This window comes from Melospiza melodia, chromosome 14 (assembly GCF_035770615.1).
Source record: "Melospiza melodia melodia isolate bMelMel2 chromosome 14, bMelMel2.pri, whole genome shotgun sequence".
NCBI lineage: Eukaryota > Metazoa > Chordata > Aves > Passeriformes > Passerellidae > Melospiza > Melospiza melodia.
The window spans coordinates 7,572,869-7,597,844 of NC_086207.1; the positions used below are offsets into that span (position 1 = coordinate 7,572,869).

At 37.8% G+C, this 24,976-nt stretch overlaps 1 protein-coding gene across 10 annotated transcripts in view; it reads right to left on the reverse strand.

Moving 5' to 3' along the window:
- The window catches only part of TENM2 (teneurin transmembrane protein 2), a 615,620-nt gene that overhangs the window by 531,121 nt on the left and 59,523 nt on the right, over positions 1-24,976 (reverse strand). For 9 of the 10 annotated variants that reach the window (XM_063168605.1, XM_063168602.1, XM_063168601.1 and 6 more), the window contains exon 2: positions 23,298-23,403. The gene's annotated coding sequence lies outside the window, so the exon portion shown is untranslated. Of the gene's footprint in view, positions 1-23,293; positions 23,404-24,976 lie in introns of all 10 variants that reach the window. The other variant, XM_063168597.1, reaches the window with a different exon arrangement.

Here is a 24,976-nt window from a genome sequence, read left to right on the forward strand (position 1 = left end):
AACTGTCAGTTTCTCAAAAGTCTTCAGGATTGGAAGAGATGCAACAAAAATTCATTAATAAAAATATCCAGCAAAAGAGCCTATACAATCACTAACTTCAGACTCAAGCTAAAGAGCAGGCAGAGCACCCTTCACTTTCTCTCAGGATAACAGAAACGCTCTTCGGTTCCTGAGTCATGAGGTAAAAGGAGCTTCAGAAGCCATGTTCAAACAACCAGAGACATTCAGAGCAAGTGCCCCAGGTAAATTTTAAATGCTAGCAGGAGCCACTGCTGCCAGGGAAGAAGCGTGTCACCATGTGAGAGTGACTAGCACCGGGAGGAAGCAGGTGGGGGATTCTGTTCCTGGCCCACTTGAAAGGGATGTCAGTGTGCTCCCGGATTGTGACAGACAGTGGCATCAAAGGTTTGGCACGATGTGCCGGAGGGCTTCTACTTGATCCTTCTTTTAAAGAAGTGCCAGCGAGCTCTGAATCATGGAAGGAAGCAGGCCTCACAAAATACACATCCTTATCAGAATTCTTCCCCAATCTAGGAACAAATGCAGCTGGGAGAGTTTCAGAAAAGGTAGGTTAATTTGTGGACTGGCAAGCACTGGAGCAGGGTACAGGATCAAGAGGAAAATTGTCAGGTCCCCAGAGGGCCATATGGCCAATGAAGGCTTTGTGCTTCCCTGGCCACAATACAATGTCTGGGTTTGTGCCTACTGCTGAAAAACAGACGAGCAGAATATCTGTTCTGCTTTCAGAGGACAGTCAGGAATCGGGCACTCCTGAGTTCCTGGGGGTCCACAGCCATGCACACGCAGCATTGGGAACTAAGAAATTAAAGTGTTCCTCTAAAGTACAAGAATGTTTCCACAAGAAAAAAATAAAAAGAAATATTATTTCAAATGTAGAATTTCATGCCATTTTGTTAAGCAATTCCCACAGTAATTTTGCATTTGTAAATGGCACAAATACCTGATGAGAAGATGAGGGTGAATTCATTCTATATGCTGCTCAAATAGAGAAGCTATTTTGTTTCATGTAGTCTTTACTTCATTCGTGAACCTTTTTGGGTGAGTTCATTTGTCTCAACATGTTTTTAAAGTTTAGCAGGATATATGAATTGGTCAGTTAATAAAACGCAGCAGAAATAATGAAGATTTTGCTCTCTCAACTCACAAATCAGTTTCTAGCCATAGCAAGAGTGTCAGTTTTACAGACAGTTTTCAGTTTCAATGTCACTACTTCTTAACTCTTGCAGCATGAGGATTTGTTTGACTTCCTCAATAGAGATGGGTCAAAAATCAGGTCATGTTGATCAGACCCTTAAAAAAAATCAGCAGCCCCTCCCTACTTGATTCAGGCCTGCTACCTATATGTCTTCTCCTTTATTTAACCATTCCTTCCATCTGACCATGCAGATAGAAAGTGCCTTGGTGCCTTCTCTGTTGCAGAATTCCATTTATAAGAAACCCATAACGAGGATAATGTGAGCATATTCTAATTCAAAGTCACCAAGTAGCAGAAAGAAGACAGAAGTCAATTCTGTATTAATCAATGGTGTCAGGACATGCTACAGAACTCAGCAATGGCAGAGGTGTTCCAAACAATGCATTCTGATCTTATTTCCATAAAGATACAAGGAGACAGGAAAGTCTTTAAATTATTACTCCTTCCCTGGGAGAAGACAACCAAAGGACTACTTAAAAGCCAACTGACCTAGTCTGAAAATATAAAAGACACATATAAAAGACTGACATTCACAAGTCCAAACATATGCATTGTTTGTGTGATGAAACAGCTCTACAAATGAGCCCAGTCATATCAAAGCAAAATCAAATATACAATTATAGTCACAAGATTTATTCACTATGTCAATAATATGGCATTTAAACAACAGTATTGGACAATACATCAATTAACTCAGTTTACTATTAATTTGGGTATCCACTAATAAAGTAAAGATTGATTATGTGGCTGGATTCAAGAGCAGGTTGTGAACACTGCCCCTTGGACGTGTCACGCTTGGTGACATTTAACATCTAACTGCAAAAGGCTGAGCACAATCCATTGCATCCATGCCAGAAGTGCTGCTAAGCTGGATACAGGGGAAAACAGCAATCACAGGAGCAACTGCCCATTAGCACAGTGTCTGGTGAACAGAAAAGCACAGACTTCCTCAGGCACAATTCCATCCTCCCATTCAGCTTGGACTGGGTGATTTCTGACATTGCCCAAGATGTTGATCACAGGGTTGAAATGTCAGACTAAGAACCAGAATATAATTTACAGTGCAAACGAATTTTTAAAAAAAAGTTGAGAGCTGCCTTTATACATGCAAATTATTTTATGTATATAGCTTCCTTTAAACCCTGTGCTAGGAACAAGCAATGCTGCCGTGAATACAGAATTGATATTTACAGCCTTCATTCTCTGCCTGCTTAGCTGCAGCAAGAAGCTTAGAAAAATTAAGACAGTATTAATGCCATGAATCAAACCTCCAAAATATTTAACTTTAAGTCAAATCTACACCATTTAAGATTATCTATTTTGTTGTAGCACATGAGGAGTGAACTACTACCAAACTGCAAAACAATACACACAAAAATGACTCCCTCTCAACAACATAGCATGGAGCTTAATTCAAGCTATGTGTACTACTGAAGAAGCAATTATTCCTAACAAAGGTCTAAGAACATCACAAACGAAAGGAAAAAGTTAATTTTGGTTTCACTAAACTACCTGCACTGTTTGCATTTTGGCCAATAAAGGACTCAGATTTGGGTGTCTCAATGCAGTTTTTCAGTGGCCATTATCAGCATAGGGAAAGGTAACACTTTGCCAAGAGTCCTTCCTCAAGTTCTCATAGAATAAATGATCTCCATTTGGTTCTTTTAACTATGACAGTGACTGCCTCTACTGAAGTTGAGGCAGTATTTTTTCTCAATTTGTTTGCATTATTATTTTCCCATACAGCATCAGCCCACTGAAAATCATTGATTCATTCATTACAACCACAATTACTGCCAGTCTTGATATCAAACTCTATTCAGCATCTGAACAACAGCTAACTGATGAACAGAGCAGCATCCTGTAGAAAGTAAACTTAGAACCATGTTCCAGGCTTTTGTAGAATCCAGGCATCTCCACCAGGTTTAAAGGTTTTTCTTGAATACCTGATTAAACTCGGGCTACAGGTACACCAAGACCAAAGACCACAGTGTTTCACGGCTCACTGAAATATGATAGCTAGAGAGAAATGCAAATTAAAGAACCATTTCTTTTATTTCTCATCTCTGTGCAATTGGCAGCTGAGGGTGAAAACACACCCCTGGCAAGTCACACGATCATCAACCTGCTAGGAGCCCTGATAAAAAGCTTAAAAATGTCAGGTGTTATTCTTCTTAAAAAAACCCACAACCAGACACAAACACAGGAATCTGAGAAAGCACATAAATTGTTTAAAGGCTATACCATAAAACTTGAGGTTTTTTTCAACTGAATTGCATGTGCCCCTTGATAGAGCTACTTGATAATTTCTTCAATTCAGCTTGATTGCAAGTCTGATACTTTGACATTATCTACTTAGAAGGTACTGAACTAATATTCAAATGATTGACATCAGAGCAGCAAATCACTTGACAGACAGACCCTGACCAAAAACATAATTAAATCATTATATTGATAGGTGTTGCTACAAAACCAACCCTATGAGATATCATTAGTGATGGAGAGAGATGCCAGTGCTGAGTCACCATTACCACAGATGGGCATTAATCAATGAGGTGCAGATTGCACCCATCCCTCATACACACAGAGCAGCCACACAGACACTCAAACTGCTCCTGAAGAAAGAAGGAGCACTGAAATACAAGGACTAAATCAGTCACCAGACTGAAACAAAGCATCTGAGTTTAAAAATACACACAATCAAAGGCAGATACTGACTCTAGAAGAGATCAGTAAGGAAAAAGCACAGGCGTGACAGACACTGGAGAAATCCATTCCTCTCTCACTGTCCCACAGTCTACCTGGAACAAGCCAAAATCTTGACCAAAAAAACCAAACCAAAAAAGCCTAACTCATAACCAAGTACCTTTATCTCAGGTTTTTCTCATCTTTTATCTTATGACATTACATTTCAAATGCTAAAATTTCTATCAAAAGATGTAGTTTTAACGAGCTAGTTATATTACAGCAGAATTCTTTGCCATATGAGACAATTTACAGTATCGTTTGATTTCTTGGACACTTATGCACACTCATGAAGGCAAGTTCTTGTTCTTTTTATTTTCTTTTTTTTTCTTGAAGAAAATCCTTAAGAGAAGCAAAGCAGCCCATTAAGGACAACTGATACTTAAGACATTTACAATCACAGATCTTCCTGCAATGACAATCACTTTAGATTTGATTCTTCTCCAGTTATGAAAAATCAGACATTTCCTTTGAGGGAAACTTAATAAATGCTCTAACCACAAGGGAAACAAGAAAAAGGAGGAAAAATAAAGAAATAAAATCTTGTAATCCAGGAAAGCAGGCTTCATTCCAGGTATGCTGTGGATGAGGGAGCCTTTCTACCACAGAATCCTTTAAAAGAAATATACACTATATGGACAGAATGTGATTAATTCTCAAGTTTGTGTTTTGTTTTTTGTTTTTTTTTTTTTGTTTTGTTTTTTTTTGTTTGGTTTTTTTTTTTTTTTTTTTTTTTTTTTTTACCTGTTGGTACACAAACTTCCAACAGCTTAGACTTGCTCTTGGTCTGCAAGATTCTTCAGGGAGGTTCTGAAGTGGCTGTGGCTGCCTAATCATGACCTCAGCAGTGCCACAGGTCTGGAATCTCTGCCACAGACAGGATGCCTTGTGAGATCCACCCAAAGAAAACCCATATGAGCAAACAGAGAGAATGTACATGAAATGCCAATAAATTTTCCATTTTGCACCACTGGGAAAAATAATGGCAGCCCTCCCTTGAGTTTATAGCATGAGCATGTCTGTCCCATAGACTGGCAGAATTTATCTGTCTAGGACTTTATCAAATGTAGAGGAAGTCAGTCTAAAATTCAGATGTAAAGACAGGAATAGTGAGGCAGAAGCAAGGAAAACAGCATAGACCCAGAGCTCCACACATTAAGACCCAAGGATAAACATCCTTAAATAAGCATCCCTTATCCTCTGTCCTTAAAAGTGCCCCAGGTACTAGGTTAAGCAGAACAAATATTACATTTTCCTAACTGGAAAAATAATGGTCTTTTCAAGTCCATACCAAGCCTGCCTCCTTAACTACCCTGCCTATAGTGTTTTTTACTATATTCAGATAATTTTGTAGTTTGTTGGGGTAGATGTTATGTATTTTCTTTTCTCCTGCTCTTGCAGTCTTGCAAGATGTCTTTTTATTTACAGCCTCAATTTTCTCACCTCTAGTTCTAAAATTTCTTGTTTCAACAGGACGTTCCAACTGTAAAAACCAAGCCAGCCTGGTCTGCTGTGCACTCCTCGTTATCACATGCTCCAAAAGCCAAACAGGACACAAAGATGCAGGCATGGGCCATCCTGCTCATGCACTGGGTGAGAAGGGCTTTGCTGAGCAGGGATGCAGCCTGGCAGTGCTGTGAGAGCCAGGAGCTCAGAGATGATAAATGCTGCTGTCCTTCACCCAGCCTGTCACAGATTAATTCACTTGAGCTGATGGTTCCACTGGGTGCTAACAGGAGCTAAGTGCCACTGGCAATAGGAACTGATTGGTTCAGGAGATGCCATTATCTCAGAAAAAATGCATTGATAAAAGAAAATCACTTCAGACCAAGAGATGATGGAAGCAACTGATATATCATCATAATTTTTTCCTCATTCATGTAATTCCCAATAATGTCCATATCTGAGCATGTGCCTCCTCACTGGAGCTGGTTCACTTTTTTTAGAACATCCTCTTTTTCTCTTGCAAGAGGATTCTATTAAAGTTCACATATGATACCTTGTTCTACAATTGCACTCACTGGGCTCAGTTAAAGAAGCAATTGAAAGCCCAAGTCCTCTTGCAACAAATTCCTATAGGAAACTCCTCAAAAAATAGTAAAACTTTTGTAGCCCAAATTATCAAGTTCTGTGGCACAGAGAGAGCTTGAGTAACTCTGCCATCAGAGCATATTTTCATGATTACCAAATAATTTTTCAATATACTATTGATACATACTACTTTCATGGTATTTGTTCTTTCTACTATGAACATAAGATTGGTGCCTAACTACTTTATTTTTAGCATTCTCTGCCTCCATAATGGCCACTATTATAATCGAGTGTGATCTGTATCACAGTAATGTTTCTTAATTGCATTAAACCCCAGTGGAGCAGCCTATAAAAACCACTCAAAATTCCCATTTTTCCAAAGCAATAGTTACAAAAAATGTAGTGTGATAACATGTTGAATACTATCTTAGAAAAACACAGTTTAGCTCTGGTTAATTTTAGAAACACACAAAACTTCAGTTTCAAGCAATTGGAATTTGCATTGGGGTCAAAAAAAAATTCTAACCACATGGGATAAAAGATCATCCTAATTATGACTGCAGCTCCTTTTCTTTTTGCTGTCTATGCACAAATTCTGAAGTAGCACAGGCTCTTTAGTCTTAAAGTTATGCAACTGAGTACTTCCTTTTTTTCCATAATTCAAACTATTTGATTTTAACTCTAATATTCCTTTAAATTATTTTCATTAAGAAATACAGAAAATAAAAGCTTAGTACAGTAGATTAATTTTGGGAACATTTTTAGAATGCATCCTCAATAGCTGTTAATAATTAACATGATCAATAAAGGGTTCTTAGTTACCCAAGCACAATGATTATCACAATTATTACAAGCCATAAACTTATTTCCCTATACTTAGGGGCTAATGCACATCGTCTGGTCCTTCAGTGAAATATTTCTGATCCTTTCCCTTAGAATTCTGGGAATAAACTACATCTTTAATTACCCTGGAGAGCAGGTTACCAAATTACAAGCATATATTAGACAATTGCAAGAAGCAGTAACTTTTGCCTTCTTTTCTGCGGCATTATGACAGTTCACCAACAATAATTTAAGGGAAAAAATAATCTATGAATTTAAGTTATTGTCATTTTTATGATCTCTTTCACAAACTTACCTAGAAGTGGAAATTACACACTAACATTTATAAAGTGGTAAATCTATTAATTAGTTGCAAATCCTATGGATCTGATGTGAGATAAAACAGACAAATATAGACATCAAATATTAAAAAAAAAAAAAAATCAGAATCCAGATGCTTAAACTCACCAAGAAGTTTAGGAATGGCATAATGCTTTTATAGAGCTCATTTAAAATAATTAGGAGGTAATGACAATGTAGGGCACATGCAGACTCTGCAAATACAGCATAATGCCATGTTTTCCTAGTTTCAGTAATTTCCCTCATTTTCCTCCATTGTATATGTTGGACATAATGCCTACAGTCTACAAAATGACTCGAAAATTGTACCTTTAATGGTGTCCCATTGTTTCCCAGTCATTCCACATTGCATTTGTTTATCAAAGCCACTCTCACACCAGACTCACAGCACTCTTGCCTTTCTTCCATCTCCTTTCTGCCTCATTAGAGGATATTTAACAATATCAACTATCAATTTCCTTGTCAGGTTTAAATTAGGATAGTTATTACCTGATCAATCAATTACTCATTCACGTCAATAACTATTTCACGTCTCTGCTGCTTTCAAGACTTCAAACTACCTTCCCTTCTCTCACCCAGGGCAGATGTTATTTCACTTATTTACTGTGGCAATAATTCAGACAAAAAACATCTTGGTTTGGTTGAGGATTTGTCATTTGCAGCCATGAAATTAATTACCCACAGTAGAGTAATTTAATTTTGAGTTGGAAATACTTATTTTTGAATGAGGGATACAAACTGAGATGTTGCACCTGAACATGGCATCACTTGGACTCTCCCTACACAAACCAAACATCTTTAAAAAGAAATGGATCAGAACAACAAGCATTGGTATATATTTATATTCTTTGCTATGTTTTGATAACAAAACATTTAAAAGATAAAAGCCTTGCTTGCTTTAACAGATTGCTTTCTCAAGGACTTAACCGCAGGTTTGCATTGTACTGCTTCTACAATCTCACCTTTAAAAGAACACAAGATGCAACATCCCAGTACATAAGGTCAATGAAACTCCTTCAGATCAAATTTATTTAAAAAAAAATATGTTCATGTACCAATCAGTACATAATAATATCATATTAATATAAAACTCATATAGTAAGCAGTCTCATGTTAGATAATTTTCTTTATATTTAACTTCTTCTCTTCTGCTAATCCATTTATATTCTGGTGGTTTAATTTTTCTTGTAAGCTCCTTGCCTTAATTTGAAGGCTGTGTTTTGGTCTTTCTGCAATTATGCACATACTGTTGAAAATTGCATGGAGATAGCTGGTGCTTTTTCCAGGTGATATATTAACTCCTGGATGAAGGCTTGCATATCACTCCATTCAAAAAAGCATTCACAATGCTCACTTCAATAATTTGCCAAAATACATGTTTGCACAAAGCTATTTCACTCTGATAAATTGTACACATTGCTTTTTGAAGTCTCCTTAGACACTTGCTTTTGTTGAACTTATCAATACAGCAATTCTCATTTAGAGCTTAATTTAAAATTATACTTCTTTTAATGTCAATGTTTCTCACCATTTTTTTTTTTCCTCTGCAAAACTAATTAAATGAACATTTATTATGACTTTCTTTTCCAAATGATTCATCTTTCTAAATTATGGATTAAGACTGCAGTTACCCTTTCCCAAGAAATGAATCTTTCCAGTGCTATCAAGAATCATTTGATTTTCACAAATATTATACATTTTCCTCCACTTTTAAGCAAACATTTTTCATGAAGAATCTCAATATAAAAAGAAACAAACTGAACTGTCTCAAAATCCTAGTTCTAACATACTGTCTTCAACACACACTGTAAGGTTTATATTAAAAAAACCATCATAAAATTTTACTCCAGTGTAGCCAGAGCCACCATGACTGGCAGAGAAAGATTGAAAATAGAAATATCTTGATTGTGATGTCTAATTCCTGGTTTTGATAACTCTTTCCAAATCAACAATTAATGTTGAGAAAGCAAGGGGAGGCAGGGGAATTTCAGGGGAATTATTCAATGGGGAACTGCTCCCTGGGCCCCTTCCTACACAGCCACAGTCACACAGAAGGGAAATTAAAAAACAGCCGCTTGAAAACACAGGCATGAAAGTCCACTCCAGCATTTAAAAAAACACCAAACCCAAACCTGCAGGAACTGAAACATGGCAAGCACACAAGAAAAAGACAGAAAATCCAAAGGTGTGCGTTATCACTGTGCCAGTTTGGTGGGATATCATTTCTGTACCCACATGGATGCTGGGAGCCTATTCAGAAAGTAAACCCGAGCAAAACAAAGCACTCATCACATTGGGGACCACTGGTCCCTGGCAGATTTTGTGACAGAAAACATCACAGTCAAAGGAAAGAAGAAAATTTCAGGTGCACACCAAAAACTACAGTTTAAGGCCCTTTCCATGTTATGGAGTAATTTGCTGACTCCTGAGGAGCAAACACAGGCTTGCTCCACCAAAAGCAGCTCGTCCATGCCAGCAGCTCATGGCTGAAGAAGCTGCAAAGCCACCACAGTGAAAACCTCAGATCAAAAGAGCTGCTACCAGCTTTAGTTTGTGTCACAGAGCACAGGGAAACTGCACTGAAAACTAAAACTGACAGAAATCACTCTGGCACATCAAATAATTAATGCACTAAAACCCCAACCAAAATAACTACAGAGTGAATGCCGAAATCCTTGCAGGATCCCATCCAAGTGTTTGAGAGCAGGTCTTCAGTAAGTTACCTGCAGAGTTTTAAACATCTAGCAATGTTATTAATCTTATGGTAATATAAACAAATTCAGTAATTTACTAATTTTTAGTGGCGAATAAGATCCTGGTTCACTTGGCAACCAATATTTGTGAGTCAGCTTACCCCCCTGTCAGTGAGAGGCGACAGGAAGATGTTTGGTGTTGGTGATGATGGATGAATTGAGCAGGTGGCACCATGCAGGAGCCCAAGGCCAAACACCACCATGCACTCACTGCTTTTTTGTGCTCTGCAGCAGCAATGCTTAGGGCCAGCAACTCTCAATACCGCTCTTCATGCAGTTCTTATCAGTGCTCAACAGATATCATCAGTTTCTATCATCATTTCCTTCAAAGAACAGAACCTGAGCGAGAGGAACTGCTGCAAGAGGGAATCAAGTGACACTCAAAGCCTTGAGACAGCACATTAACACAGAATGACCAGGAAAAATGAGAATAAAACAGGACCAGAAAAAAATAAGACTAAAAATATTGGTTGCTATCACTTTAGGCAGCTGCTACAAAACTCTAACACAGTGTGTATAAAGCTGCTTTAATATTCGTCATTTCAGGGTTTTAGAAATGTACTTTAAAAATTTATGCAGGACATTTTATTCCTGAAGTGCATCCATTTTTCTGTCTGTAATACCACCTTATGAATAAACCCAAATGAACAGGCACATTTCCTTTCTCTTTGTGAAACAACTAGAATGCTTAAATGCAATGTTAAACTGGAGAAAATTCCAGCATTTTCTATACACTTTCAACACTGGGATTGGAATAGCACTCATTTTTGCCTTCCAATTATTAGGCTTCCGTGAAACTAATTAAACTCAAATATTGTTTATCTCTAATCAATTTCAATATAATGGGAAATAATTTGATACTTTATTCCTTCATCCAAGGGCAAATATACAGCAGAGTCTGCAAGAGACTACCTCAGAGACTGGATATGGAATTATCTACAGTTACAGTACAACCTCACCAAATTTTTATCAGGTCTGTACACATTTTCACTTAATTTTCCCCACTATTTATATTAATTTTTCATGAAGACTCAACATAGTAATTTAAAGTGAGATATTGCTAGAAAATGTAGTAAAAAGCAAGATGTGCAAACTACAAAAAACTCCAAAATACCCAAACGCTATATATAATTTTAAATCATGCATTGCTAATTTCTCAACAAAAGCTATTAATTCTGTGAGCAGTGGAAGTGATGAAATGCAGTTGATCAGATATAAAAGGTGTTTATCTGTGTTTGATTGACTGAATTTGGTGCCCCCACAGCTGCATTCACCAATGGACACCTTTCTAGAGCTGAGGCATTTTGAAATCTTTTCTCTCTTCTGGGAGGTCCTCATCACACAACCATTTAAAATTCTCTGCCATCTTGCAGGGAATTTGTTATCTCTGAGATCTCTTAGCCTTTCATCTAAGTCAGCAGACGTGGTGGAAAAGTTCAAAATCTAGGTTGAAGAGATGCAGAAAGCACCAATTCATAAACCTTGCTATCTCATACACAGAAGCTAAAAATGCCTCAAGCCCAACTTTGCAGCCCTAATCTCTGGCAGTACCCCTGTTTCCCAAACTCATATAACACAAGGGTGTTTTAACTGTGAAATATATTAGGGGGAAGTGTAATTGCAATTTAATCACTGGTGGACTAACAAGCTGAAGCAAAAAGAATGGATTGATGTTCAATAGCAACATTTAAAAAATAATGACTCCTTTTTTTTTAATTGGTATTTCATTAGTTGTGCTATATAAATTTATGTAATAAAATATTAAATGATACATAATTCAAACCCATAATTTAAAGCTCTACTACGTAGTTTCTTCTACAACAGCTAATAATTTTCAGACAGCTCCCATAAAGATTTACTGCATTAAATCACGCAAGGAAAGAGTGAGCAATCCTGCTTTACACTAAAACAGAAGAAAATGCAACAGCCCTGACATTTACCCAAGTACCCAAGTTATCCTCAGGTACTTGGGCTCATCTCTCATTTCAGTGATTAAGTTGTTCAGACAAAAACAGCTCCTGTATGTCACATATACATCAGTCTGCTGCTTGCTCAGTGAGCTTTCTGTCAAATCTTCCTGCTGTGCCATGCTCACATGGATTTTATAATGTATTATCATTGTGCTAGCCCAGAAACGTGGAGCTGAAGGGACAGGAATAATAATGCCCTCCAAATTAATGTAAAAATAGCTCAACAATTATTACATTATTATTTATTCAGGCAGTCACACTCCATTCAATTTAAGTTACCTACAGAAACATCCTGGCTGGAAGGAGAACCTGGAACACTGCACCACGTCCAGGGAATAGCAGTGGTGCAATTCAACCAGTTCTATATAAATATGCTTTGTATGCTTACAGAGCTGCTAATTCATAAAATAACATTTTAAAAGTAATTTCTACTTTGTTACATATGATAAAAATAAACACATTCCTATCTATGTTTCTTCCTGACACAACTGGGAAAATATTTGTACTCGAGGTGAAGGAGTTAGACCTGCAATGTCTTTTCCAACTGTAGCATTGTGTATTTTTGTTTCCATGAGATGCAAAAGCTTAGCAATAAATTTCTGTTTAGCCAAATACATTTATTTTTAACAGACCCCAAGTTATCTTTTAATTTATAACAACTCCATACATATATGTGTACATATATGTACATACCTATACCTGTCTTATCTAATGTCTACCTTTAAATTAAATGTATTTTACCTATATGTAGTAAAAAAAGGTTGATATAGAGTGTCTGACAATAAAAAAAGACACAAGACACTATCTACAGATTCTGATAGACAGCAAATCAAAATAATTCAAGCAACCAAATGCACTTTGTGGAAGTGGCTTATTTCACTGTGTAGGCTAAATGCATTTTGAGGAAGGATTACATTTTGTTTGGCAATTTATTTTATTGACAAAGCATATTTCATCAGATATTGCTTCGCATTTTGTAGACAAATGCATGTTGTCAAATTTCCTATTTCCTTTGGTGGATGAAAAGCATTTTTCCACAGATTCTACACTTCTCTAGAGAGCACAATGAATTCCACACAACAGCAGGTTCTATGAAAGTGTTTATATTGCAAGTTTATTCAAAATAGTAATATTTTTAAGAGCATACCTGAAATATATAACAAAAAATGGTCTTCAGTGTTGACATGTGCCTGATTAGGGTCTGTCACTATAATTAATAATCACTACAGTAAAATTGAAAAATTAAAAATCAGTACCTAATTTTGGGTTCTGTGATTCTAATGTATGCAATCTTTTTATTGAAAATTTACCCTCAACTTAGCGTAACTATGAAGTCTTGGAGTGGTTGCTGCCAAACATTTGAAGACAATTACTCTTCATTTCTTTCTTTCTGACATATTTTCTTTTATTCCAAGAGTACAGTGTCACCACACTATAAACAGTGTCAACAGAACCGACCTAAGGCAATTAATTCAGATTGTTCCTTAAAATGAGACTATGAACAAACAAACTAACCAAAACAATCCTCTCCCAGCCCCAGACAAACCACACATAAAACAGGCCTGTCAGGAATATTGATTCAACAAATTACCCTCACAAATCTTCATGCACAAAACCCCTCAACAGATATTATGAATATTCTGTCCAGTTAAAGGCCATATTTAACCCCTATATTCTCACATATAATTCAAAATACTGATTTTACATGTCTCATTCTCATTAGCGTTAAACTGAGTGGAATTCATTCTTTCAATATCAAAGAAGTATTCTTCATGACAAGTCTGTGTTTAAAAATAACTTGTGGACAGACATCATGAAGAGCTGCAGAATTATCAGCTATTTTACCTTAAGGGTTGATTTACCAGGAAGGTTAAAAAGGCCCCCAATTGCTATGGCAGCATTTGAGGAGCTGTGTCCGTGAAACTGTGCAGGCATTGAGACCACTTTCTTTTTAGCCAGTGTTATTTTTTTTTGTCCACTTGAATGATGAAAGAATTAGTCATTTTCTTCTAAATTCTCTCTTATTCAAGTAAGCAAATCTATGGCAGTAACCGACAACTTACATATGAAACAAACAGAGAGGACAAAAGAAAATCTGCAATTTCCTCTAAAATACCCTGTAGGAATGATCCACATTTATTCAAAAAGTTCACCAATACGTAAGCAATGATTTTCTAAAACCCATGAAACACCAAGACAACTGGTGCCAAGGGAAACATTTGAAATGGCTGGATGGTCAGCCAAGGAGACACCAGGGAAGTGAAATTTCTGCTCTTATCACAAACCAGCTTAGTCCTTTTCCACTTTGAAGTCCCCAACTTCCAGGCACTGCTGCAGAACAGGGTGTCTTGCACAGAGCCACACTCATGGCTATTATTGCCTCAAGCGGCAAAGGGCTGCCTCACTGCTTACCTGCAGCTATCATCAAAGAACTTGCACCACCAGAATTTGAATTTGGTGCATCAGAATTTGCACCATTTGCTCCCCAGAAAAGGCCTCCTACTACAATAATTCAGCTGGGAGAGAGCCAGCATGAACCAAAGGCTGGCATGGAAAGCATGACCAAAGAGCTCATACACCTGTTTGAATTTCACTTACAGAAGGTGACCCTGGCAGTAAGATTTCATTTAGCTTCTCTTATTTCACAGTGCCAACATTTGTTTCACCTACAATAACTGAGTAAACTCAACACTGAGTAGGAATAACACTTAATGCCCTCAGCAGCCAGCATCAGGCAATGACTGCCTACAGACAAGCAGATACTCATTGCAGGCTCCTCCATGCCTACACACCAAGGTTTTGTCCTTTTCTAAGACTCTGTGCTGCAATAAATATTCCTGCCATTTTTGGAGCACTGTCCCTGGCCACAACTGATGAAAGTTTTCCCTTCTGAGGTCCTCCCACAAGACACCTTTACTCCTCAGCCATTCACAGAAGTTCCACTGGGGTGGGCAGACAGCAGTGCTAATCCTCCCTGAGAGCCAGCCCTGCCCAAACCATGCTGCTCTGCTTCCTGCAGCACTCCCACCCCTGGGGAGCTGTGCCCACCTCCAGCCAACAGCAGACACCAAGACTCTGCACCTACTGAGCAATCAGGGATGGTCTCATATTTGTATTTTTGGTTATTCTGCACATCCAACTGGAACGCAGATGGTTCCAGCCCTGCTTTAGCAGAACCTAAGGGGCAGCAAGGCCTGCTCCCCTGAACCGAGGGCAGCAGCATTTGGGCACTGCCCATGTGTCTGATGTGCTGGCCAGGTGAATGGACTAGAGCCAGGCTTTGCTGCTCACTGCTCCTCCCAGCTCATCAGCTCTGCCATGGAGGAAGTTCTCAGTGTTCCTGGCCCTCACATGCTCCAGACGGTTCTCTGGTAAAGCTTTTCAAAACCATTTTTGCCACCGACATGCGGTTAAAGGAGTCTCAGTCAGAATTATTATTTTCAGGGTTGGAGGGAGACTAAGAAAAAGGAAAACATCAGGGAGAATAACAACTGTGATTAAAGGTTGTGCCATAACACCAATCTTCTTCACCTGTTCCTTCTCTAAGTTTGCTGGTTCTTTCTGAAGTAAATTTCTGAAGTAAATTCATGTCAAAGGCTTTGTTTTCTTCTTCCTGCTGTGGATGTGCATGCTGCAGGAGAATGTGCTTGTAAAAAAAAAGAACAGCCAGTTTAGCCCCAGTTGAGAGTAAGGCTGCCCAATTTCACCCATCTGAACAACTGCTTTTTCCCTTCAACACTGCTACTAAACTCCATGAGATGAACTAAACATATTAACATTATCAGGAATGAAGGTCTGTTTTTTGCACTGGTTTTCAAGCACAAATGTGGGTCCATACACATGCAGTTATCTTAAATGACAATCACTCAGGACTAGGGGAGCAGAAGTCCTTCTCTCCAAACTTCAGAGGTGACTCTGTTTCTCGTGGCTGACAGAGACGAGTCCATATCCTGATTCTGCAGTCCTAACTCATTTCTCTCTAAATCTCATCTACATGTGCCAGTTTCTTGTGAATTAGGAAGGCACTTGTGCCCATACAGATGAAAATCAGATTAAACCGTTTTGAAACCCAAGTAAAAGCTTAAAATTGTAAAATAGAAGTCCAGATAAAGACAGAAATTTGAAAAAGAGCATCACTGTAAAACAAAGTCCACATTTAAAATTAATTATACCATTTCATATCATAAATTGACATACAAAAATATATATTTGTAAGGCCATGCATATTTAGTTCTTTGTCTTCAAGGCAAACTCTTCACTGACTTGCTTTGAAGTCATAAATAAATAAAACATTAGGTGCACATTGATACTATGTATCTCCTCAATAAACCAGAAATATTCAAGCTCACTCTTGTCTTTATCACACAACTGCACTATAAGAGCAGATAGATTTTAGCTCACCTAACCAGCACAGGTTAACTAGATAGCTATATTTCAATTAAAGAAAAAAGCCAATTGTTGCATGTCTTATTATCATCCTAAAACATCTTGGCAATAATTAATAGCTACCCAATTCATAGAAATTGCTTTCCTTATTTTTGAAGCAGCTACTTTCTTTGAATGTAATGACTAAGAGAAAAGAAACATCTGTTTCTGTTGCTAAGGAGATCGACAAAAAAAATAGAGATAAGAAAAATATTTAGAATACTTTTTAAAAAGAAAAATTTCTTCCCCTTGGGTTCAGCTACATGCTTTATAATCAGTGGCACAGCCAGCTATCACATAACAAAACACCAGTGTGTTTCTCTTTTTGCATTGTGACTGCTCAACTGCCAGATATTCTGCGTATTTATTCAGGGACAACACAGCACAACAAATGAAGATGCCTAGACACATTCACCAGCATCTCTGTGTCTTGAGTAGCTGCAGATGCTCATTCTCAAAAGTGGGTATCTGCATAAAAAGCTGGATTTCTGCTAAAGTGAGGGAAACTTCAACTGGCCGTGAAACGTGCCATGTGACAGTTATGACAAAGCTAATATTAAAAAAAATAAGAAGATGCAGTCTTGTAAAGCAAAAGAACAAAAAAAAAAAAATCTCTCTACCAGTAGGCAGATTGTTCACAAGGCTGTAATTAACCTGGTGTTGTACAAGCACAGAGCAGATTGCCAGGGGGTATAAAAAGCTGGGTCAGTAAGGATCTGCATGAAGCAAAGCTGCTTCTGCTGCATGTGCTCAAAAAGGAAGGTTAGACCCATCTGCAGTAAAATAAGTGCACAGGTGCAAGGTAAAGTCAAATAAAAATCCAGTTATATTGACTTTATAATTCTAAATTAAGTTGATGAAACTCACCCTGAGGTACATTTTGGTTTTCTGCAGTAGATGATGTAAGACAATAGTAACCATGCTGTTTTCCCATTTCAGGTAAAGGTGCCAACATTGTGAGATGTATTTATGTCAATGCAAACTTGCAGAAGGCCCAGTGACACCGAGAGTAAATAACAGCTTGAAGACAATTAGCAAACCACAACCTTCCCTGCACACAGCTTCAAGTCCAAAGGCAGAATAAGAGTGCAGAACAAAGCCTGTTTGTGGTATGGGTCATGTTGGCTCACAGAGCCCATGGAATGGCACAGGGCTCTCCCAAGCCCTACTGGCACGTTCCTCTATCAAGATTAGCACCCTTGGAGGGTCCCTGGTGTGCAAAGCTGAGTTACCCCTGCAGGTGCCCTGCTCACCTCTCTCCCTTCCTGCACTCAGCACCACCATCTCCAGAGCGACACCTGAGCTGTTCCTCAGGCTCTCTGTCCCTCACTCGTGTCCCAGCTTCAGCACCAAGCACATGCAGCTGTCAGTACTGATGGGGTGATGCTTCCCATACAACAAAGTCAGGGAACACTGAATATCTTGATTCTCACTGTGATGGCAGTTTAGTTTTTATCTACTTCTGTTTTCTTTCTATGACACCTGATTTTTGAAGATCCTATCTAAGAAACAGGCTGCTCACTAGAAGTTAACTTGTGATTTAATTTCAGGCTGTTCACAATCAGACTGTATTTTGTAACTGTATTTTTTTATTTGTACCTGTTACTTCTAGAAACAAAAACAGTGCAATAAAAAGCTAAGGAAAAACCTAAAAGATAACATCTATTTACCAATATTCCCTTCTCATAAAGATTTCCTTTTTTTCTCTTTTGTTAAATACACAAAAATAAGCTGTTCATGAAGGCAAAGGCATCAGCCTGGTCTGGAATGAATGGAACTGAAATGCAGCTTTATCCACTCATTCCTCATATGTGTGCTCTGTTCCCCCAAAACCATTTATCAGACACCCACACAGTCACAGCACCTCAAACTCCAGTCACGAAGTAATTACAGACAGAGGGTTTCTACCAGGACAGATGCTGACTGAGAACCTTTCCCTTTCTCAGGGAAATAGGATCCTTCACAAGGAAACTATTTCACTCTGAAATAGTTCAGCCTAGGATTCATCACCAAACAGGAAGGTCTACGTCATTCTCAAACACACAGAACTTCTTCTGAAACCCCACCAAGCTTCCAGGAAGACTTCAAAATCAGTTGCACAAAAATCTAGAATTGTCAGTGCTGAGTTTTCAGTACAGGAAGGAAGAAATAAAACCATAAATAAAGGGCAGATTACTGCACCACAGACAGGATTTTACATTTTCCTTCATGCCAGATACCCCTATTCAGTGCTTGTAGCAGGTTACACAGACTATTTTATAGAGAATAATCTGTCATGAGTTGTAACTGTTTTCTTTGGGCTCTCCAATGATAGCCCCAGAATGCACAAAATGTCATTTCTGGAATTTCTAGGCAAGATCTGTCCCCTTCAGTCTCACTTTAAGAAGCATTCTGATCCTAACATTATCCTAACATTACCCTCAAGCTGCCACTCCAGGCCAGCCTGAATACCCACAGCATTTCCCCCCACCCTTTCCCCCACACTCCCAGACTCCCACAGAAGGCAAAAGATGAATTTTCTTTTTAAAACTATGACATATATTAAAACTTGCCCTTAGTTAGAAAAATCAAAGGTCAAAACTCAAATATTTTTCCCCCCACAGAGACTTTTTCATACAGAGGTTCATATCCCACTCAAGTTTATGAAAAATAAATGAATTATACAATGTCCTTTTTCACACAAAATCTCATATCCCACTGAGGTATTGGAAGAATACATGAATTATACAATGTCATGGCACAGAATGCACATTATTGTTAATAAAACTTGTACCTGACTCAAAGAGAATTCTCATAAAATAGCAAATATTATCAGCATCTATTTATCAACTCTCAACTTTGTATGCTACATAGTAGTCAGTCAAAAAAAACCCCAAACAAAACAAACAACAGGACTTCAAACATCCAGTTATCTTTTACAGTACATTCTTTCTTGACCTTTAGTGATAATTTGGTATTTTCATATAGTTAGTTTTTTTCACTACATCCTTCTCAGTCTGAACACTCATATCTAGAGTCCACTAAAATATTTTAAGATACAGTAATTTATTTTTAAATTATCCTAGGCTTACTGTTCTGGTTGAATTATTCCCATCTTCCATACATCTGACAGAGGCCTGAATTTATCCAAAGTAATATTCAATTTCTCATCTGCTCATGCAGTACTTGAGAAATGGCAGTGCTTCATCTCCTTCATATCAAATGGTGGGTCTTAAAGAATGCTGCCAAATAAATTCCTCTCCCAACAAATATGCTTGCAGTGCTAAGGCCAATGTGTGGGCACATGTCCTGATTAATTTAAAACCACTTGTAAAATTGGTTAGCCCCATTAATATCTTACTGAACTTCAAACAAAGACAAAAATGTAAAAAAAATGGTATTTGGTGATATAGCAAAATTTACAAAAGCATGGGCAACACCTTAATTCTACTTCTGTAATTATCACATTACAATGACCAATTTTAATTGCATTTATGCCCCTGCTCTTTCACCAGGCTTAATTATTGCTGGTAATTCCAGAAGATCATTCATTTTTTTCTGTATTTAATTAAAAAAAAAATTAAAACAATTTTCTGATACATTGATTCTTATTTGGGATACACAGTTCAGGTATGGGGGGAGGAATGGGAGGACAACACTGTAGCAATGCTGATTTATTGGTTAGTTTATAATTTAGAGTAATTTACTCTAAGTTTGATGCTTACACAGGATGGCAACCTGCCTTTGCTACCAAGAGTTACTCAGGAGAAAAATCAATAGCAGAAGTTGCATTGGTTTTGTGGCTCCATTTGTGAGTGCTAATACTTATCAAGCCCTGATTGTGAGTTGCCTAAGAAATAAAAGATAGAAATACTTAAGAACGTATCATTTGTTAACTTCTGTTCCCTTTCAAAATCATTGCAAACTAATAAACCCAACATGGTAGGAGCATCCAAGACTGACAGTAAAAAAAGGGCTTCTTCAGCAATTTGCTCAAGCAGTTTTGACTATTTATACCAATGGGAGTTTGCAGAAGGTTTTCAAACCATATAGAATATGCTCTTTTTTTTTCAGAGTGGCAGCACTAAAAATGCCAAAAAATTTGCATCCTCCAGACCTGGAACTAAGAGGAGCACAGAAGCTGGCAGTGATGAAGAGGCTGTTTTCTTCCAACTCCCTCAGAAGACACAAATTTCCTGTCAAGATGCATAAAGCTAAGAAACTGAGTCCTCCCTTGAGGATAAGTCCAGAAGGGTTTTGTTCAAGAAGTTAAGCTTTTTCCTCTAAGGTAGTTACTTTCTAAAAGCTTTGATCCACTATGATGGGATGATAGGAGCCTTTGTTGAAGAGAAATCAAATTAAAAAAAGAAAAAAAGAACCTAACAAATATGCTGAAATATTGATGTCACAGCCTTGGCCTCTGAAGAACACAGAGGATGCTGGAGAAGGGCACAGGGGAGGGAAATGAGCCTCAACAGTGGTTTGGGGGCTGACAGTGAGTTTTTGACAGATGCATAAAGATTATAAGGCAGAAACAGGCAGTGCTGAAGGGCTGGGCAAACCATACAATAGGGAATTAACTGGGAAGTTCCCAGCACTTTCTCATCACACCAGGAAATGCACAGGAACACAAATTTAGGAATGAAATAAAGGACAGACAGCACCTACAGCAGGCTGAAAACAAGTGATGCCACCAGCACCTGGGACAGAACCCAGGGCAAATTCCCAACCCAAACCAGCAGCTAAGGAACACTCCCACTACAGACAGACCATCTCTCAGAACCCCAAAGGCCCAGAATGAAACCCAAATCAGCTGCTGCACCATGCTGCAGGGGATCTGGAGGTGCTCATGTTCCTCCCCTGTCCTGGGGCTCAGTGAGGAGCCTCTCCCAGCTGGAGGAGCTGCTGGACATCCTCTAAAGCAAATATTTCACTGCCAGGGAAGGAAAGCTCTGCTCCTCACACACAGCACTGAGCTCCATGTCCCAGCCTGTGTCTGGACTCAAATTAAACCCAAAGCAAACTCCCCCAGACATATGATGGGAGCAAGAAGAAAAGTTTTTCTTCAGTACCTGAAAATCCTTCCTGGCCTCAGTATTTTCCAGAGCAATGAAAATAAGCAATGCACAGGATCTAGCCACCATTTTGACAGTTTTAAGCAGGCATATTGTCAACCTCAATTACTGCAGGGAATTATCTATTTGGTTTTATGTTCAGCTTTGTTACTGACTTACTGTCTGACCCTGGGAGATCATTTGGTGTTATTTTAAAAAACAGACAGCAAAAAACAAACAAACCAAGACTACAGCAGGGGATTTTGAGATTGAGCTATCAGGTGTTTTGAAATTCTCACCAAGGACCTACTTCTGCAACCTTTCCCTGACAAACTGCTGTTGAGATACAGAGGAAAAGTGAGAGCTTCTGGAACCAGTATCTTTTATCACTTAATGCTTGTTCTCCTGGAATTTGCTGTGGGAAGTACTTGTCAATCTGTTCTTTACCTACTTAAAGATGGGCTATGAAGGTCCCTTAAATACAGGAACATAGACACAGAGCATATACAAATAACTTATACATAGCCCAGATAGATATATCTATAATAGTCAACACAGATTTCAGGAATCCCCTATTTCATATTTCTAACCACATAGTACTGGTAGAAAACTGTCATCAAACTTAGACTTGTAAAATATTAAAAATAAATTTTAAAACCACCACAACCCTCCATATTTTCTTTCTCATTTTGAAGGATTCCTTATACTGAAGTATCTTGTTTCCATCACTTTAAATTTTCAAATTTTATGTAGTGTAAGAAAATTAAAGATCAGACCCTTGGTGTAATTTACTTTATAAGTATGGAGCATGGATCTTAATGGCCTAAAAATTGAAAAAGTACAGACCTGGAGACAGAAATTAACCTTCCAGTAGAAAATATGTAATGACAACCAAATGACCCATTGCAAACAATGCAGAAGAACGCGTTGATTTTTTTCAGTGTGAATTAAAGAATTTCCTCAGAATTTGGTGCTTGCCATATCTAAACCCCACTATTTTACCACGCTTTTCAAGACAAGTGAAACAATTTAAAATGTTATATTAAACTAACTCCAAATGAGAGATTTAGAAAAGGCACAATCTGGAAGGAGCTTCCCATGAAATACTGCCACTGAATTAAATTACTCAAGTAAGAATTCTCAGGTGTCTCACTGAAAATTATTCTCAATAAAATTAAAATCCATAAGAGGACAGATTTTTTTTTTTGGGAACATAAGTAGGGTTTGATTTTGGTTTTTTCCTGATGGGAATCCATCAACCAAAGGTTATGTTCCCATTACTCTTGAGTGACTCTTAAGCAGGACAGCCCCTTTGCAGTGCTGGATACACTGGGATAAGTGTGGTACTTTATATAATTACCTGAATTCCCAGAGCATGTGTACAACAGTAATTAAATTGTAGGGTGTCTTGTGAGCATTCTGACCAAGAATTAGAGACACCATGAAAGAACAGATAATGGGAAGGTTTCCTCTCTTTCTCTGTTCTCTGCATAGCATATGTTGTCCATACACAGATATAGAACTGTATGCAGCCAGTCATACAGACTAAATAATTTTTTTGTGTTCAGAATCTGAACAAAAGGCTCATTCCAGTGAAGTAAAAAATATTTTGATGCCAGGAGCAATAAATTCCTAACACCCTCATTTGATTCTGAATTTGTCAGGATGAGCAATGCCCACAAATGAACATGCAGGTAGACAGGAAAAAAGCAGATTTCTTTTAGTGGGGCCTTCTGAAGTAATTCACTTGGGCTGGAAAAGACTGAAGTAGATACTTTAAAGCAAAGTGCTGAGAAAAATTGCTTTCCTCTACAAAAACACTTTCCTGCAGAGATCTTCCCAGGCACGTTTGAAGCATAGATGGAACAACTTTGGCCAACAATATTCCAACACATCTGTGAGCAAATAGCACACAAAAGTCAGGTTGTGAGTACTCACTGACCAGGCAGTCGGCAGTGCTCAGTCTGGCAGTCCTTAGGGGTCGTGTCTTTAGCTCATCAGGTGAGAGGGAATTCTTACTGTGGTGGGCAGTGAAAACCAAGCTGGATCTGTCACAAAGAAATAAGAATAACTTTCAGGAAAAAATAAAAAAACAAAACAAAACACACACACAAAAAAAACCAAAAAAAAAAACCAAAAAAACCAAACCAAAAAAAAAAAAAAACCAACAAAAAACCCCTATAAAAAACCCAAAACACCCAAAAAAAACCCCCCTGTAAAATCCTCACAATAACCAAAGGTTTTAACATTAAACTTCATTTAATGCTATTTATCGATTACAGTTTTTAACCACCAAAAGGATTACAGTCTAACCACACCAGATGTAAGAAATAAACCTTGTAGATTCCTTTTTCCATATGCCTCCTATTTTCCCTCCTCCTCGTCCCAAATGCAGACACTCAAGCACAGAGATTGCTCAGTAATTTAATTTTTACACTGCTAAACTAGTAAATAAGAAAGAACCACATCTTCCCTATTCAGTTCAAAAGAACAAAAAGACACGATGAACTTAAGCAGCATTTCTCAAAACTTTTGCATTGTGACACTTTTTCCACTGGGCATTTTAATACAAAAAAGTTCAATTTAAAATTGCCTTAGATGTCACCACTTCACAGACCACTTGTTGCTTTCTTTGTCAATTTATTATTTTCTTTCTCAGTATGCAATACCTTCTGATACCTGTTGATTTCCACATTTTCTTCAGAATTTCTATTATCCAAAAAAGTGTTTTGGAAAGACAAGTATTACCTAATATGTCCATTGCCTCAGCAATTTCCACCTGCTCAATGAAACGACCCAGGCAGAGCCAAAACCAGATGTAAGTTGACTTTGAAAGAAACAGATGTGTCAGCTTGCATTATGAAACAGAGCAATAGGAAATAAGGGTGATGAAGTGATTGGTTATTCTGCCAAAGAAATTAAAATAATTGATGGCAGCCCACCCAAAAAATACAAAATCCTCACAGGCTGGAGTGGGGGAACAGACATGTTAACCATCAATATTAGAGCCAACTGTTTCATCCTAAGTATGTACAAAAGCCTATAAAGACAAGCTAATGCTTTCCACTGTTATGCATGAAACTTTTAAGCTACTTTCTTTTAACAGTGAGAGCATTTAACACTGCCTTAGCCATGTCTTTCACTGAATTTAAATTAATGGTACTTATTTTTGGTCAAAAAAGAAGCTTGATGTACTAGCACTGCTTAACTGCTGAGGTTTATCTCCCTGGAAATTAATAGGAATAATTGTATTTCAGGCCAACAGCTTTCCATAAAGCATCTTTATTTTTTTTTTTTTTTTAATAAGACAAAGAATTGAATACACATTGTACATTAGTATCATGTAAAATCTTTATGGTCAGAATCCTGGCATAAGATTTTCTAAGAATATGAATCAAGGTGAAAAAAAAAAAACCCCAGTGCTTCTAACGAGCAAATGTGAAAGCTGAAATGCAGATAACCTCACTAATTAGGGTTTGGGATGAAGTCTTTACTTGCATAATCTCCTTATTTTCACTATTATGCTTACTTTCTTTTGTGCAATCCTATCAACCTATGCTTAAGTGGAAATTACACTTCTAATACCTCCCTCCTGCTTTGGTAATTCTGTGCCATTTACAG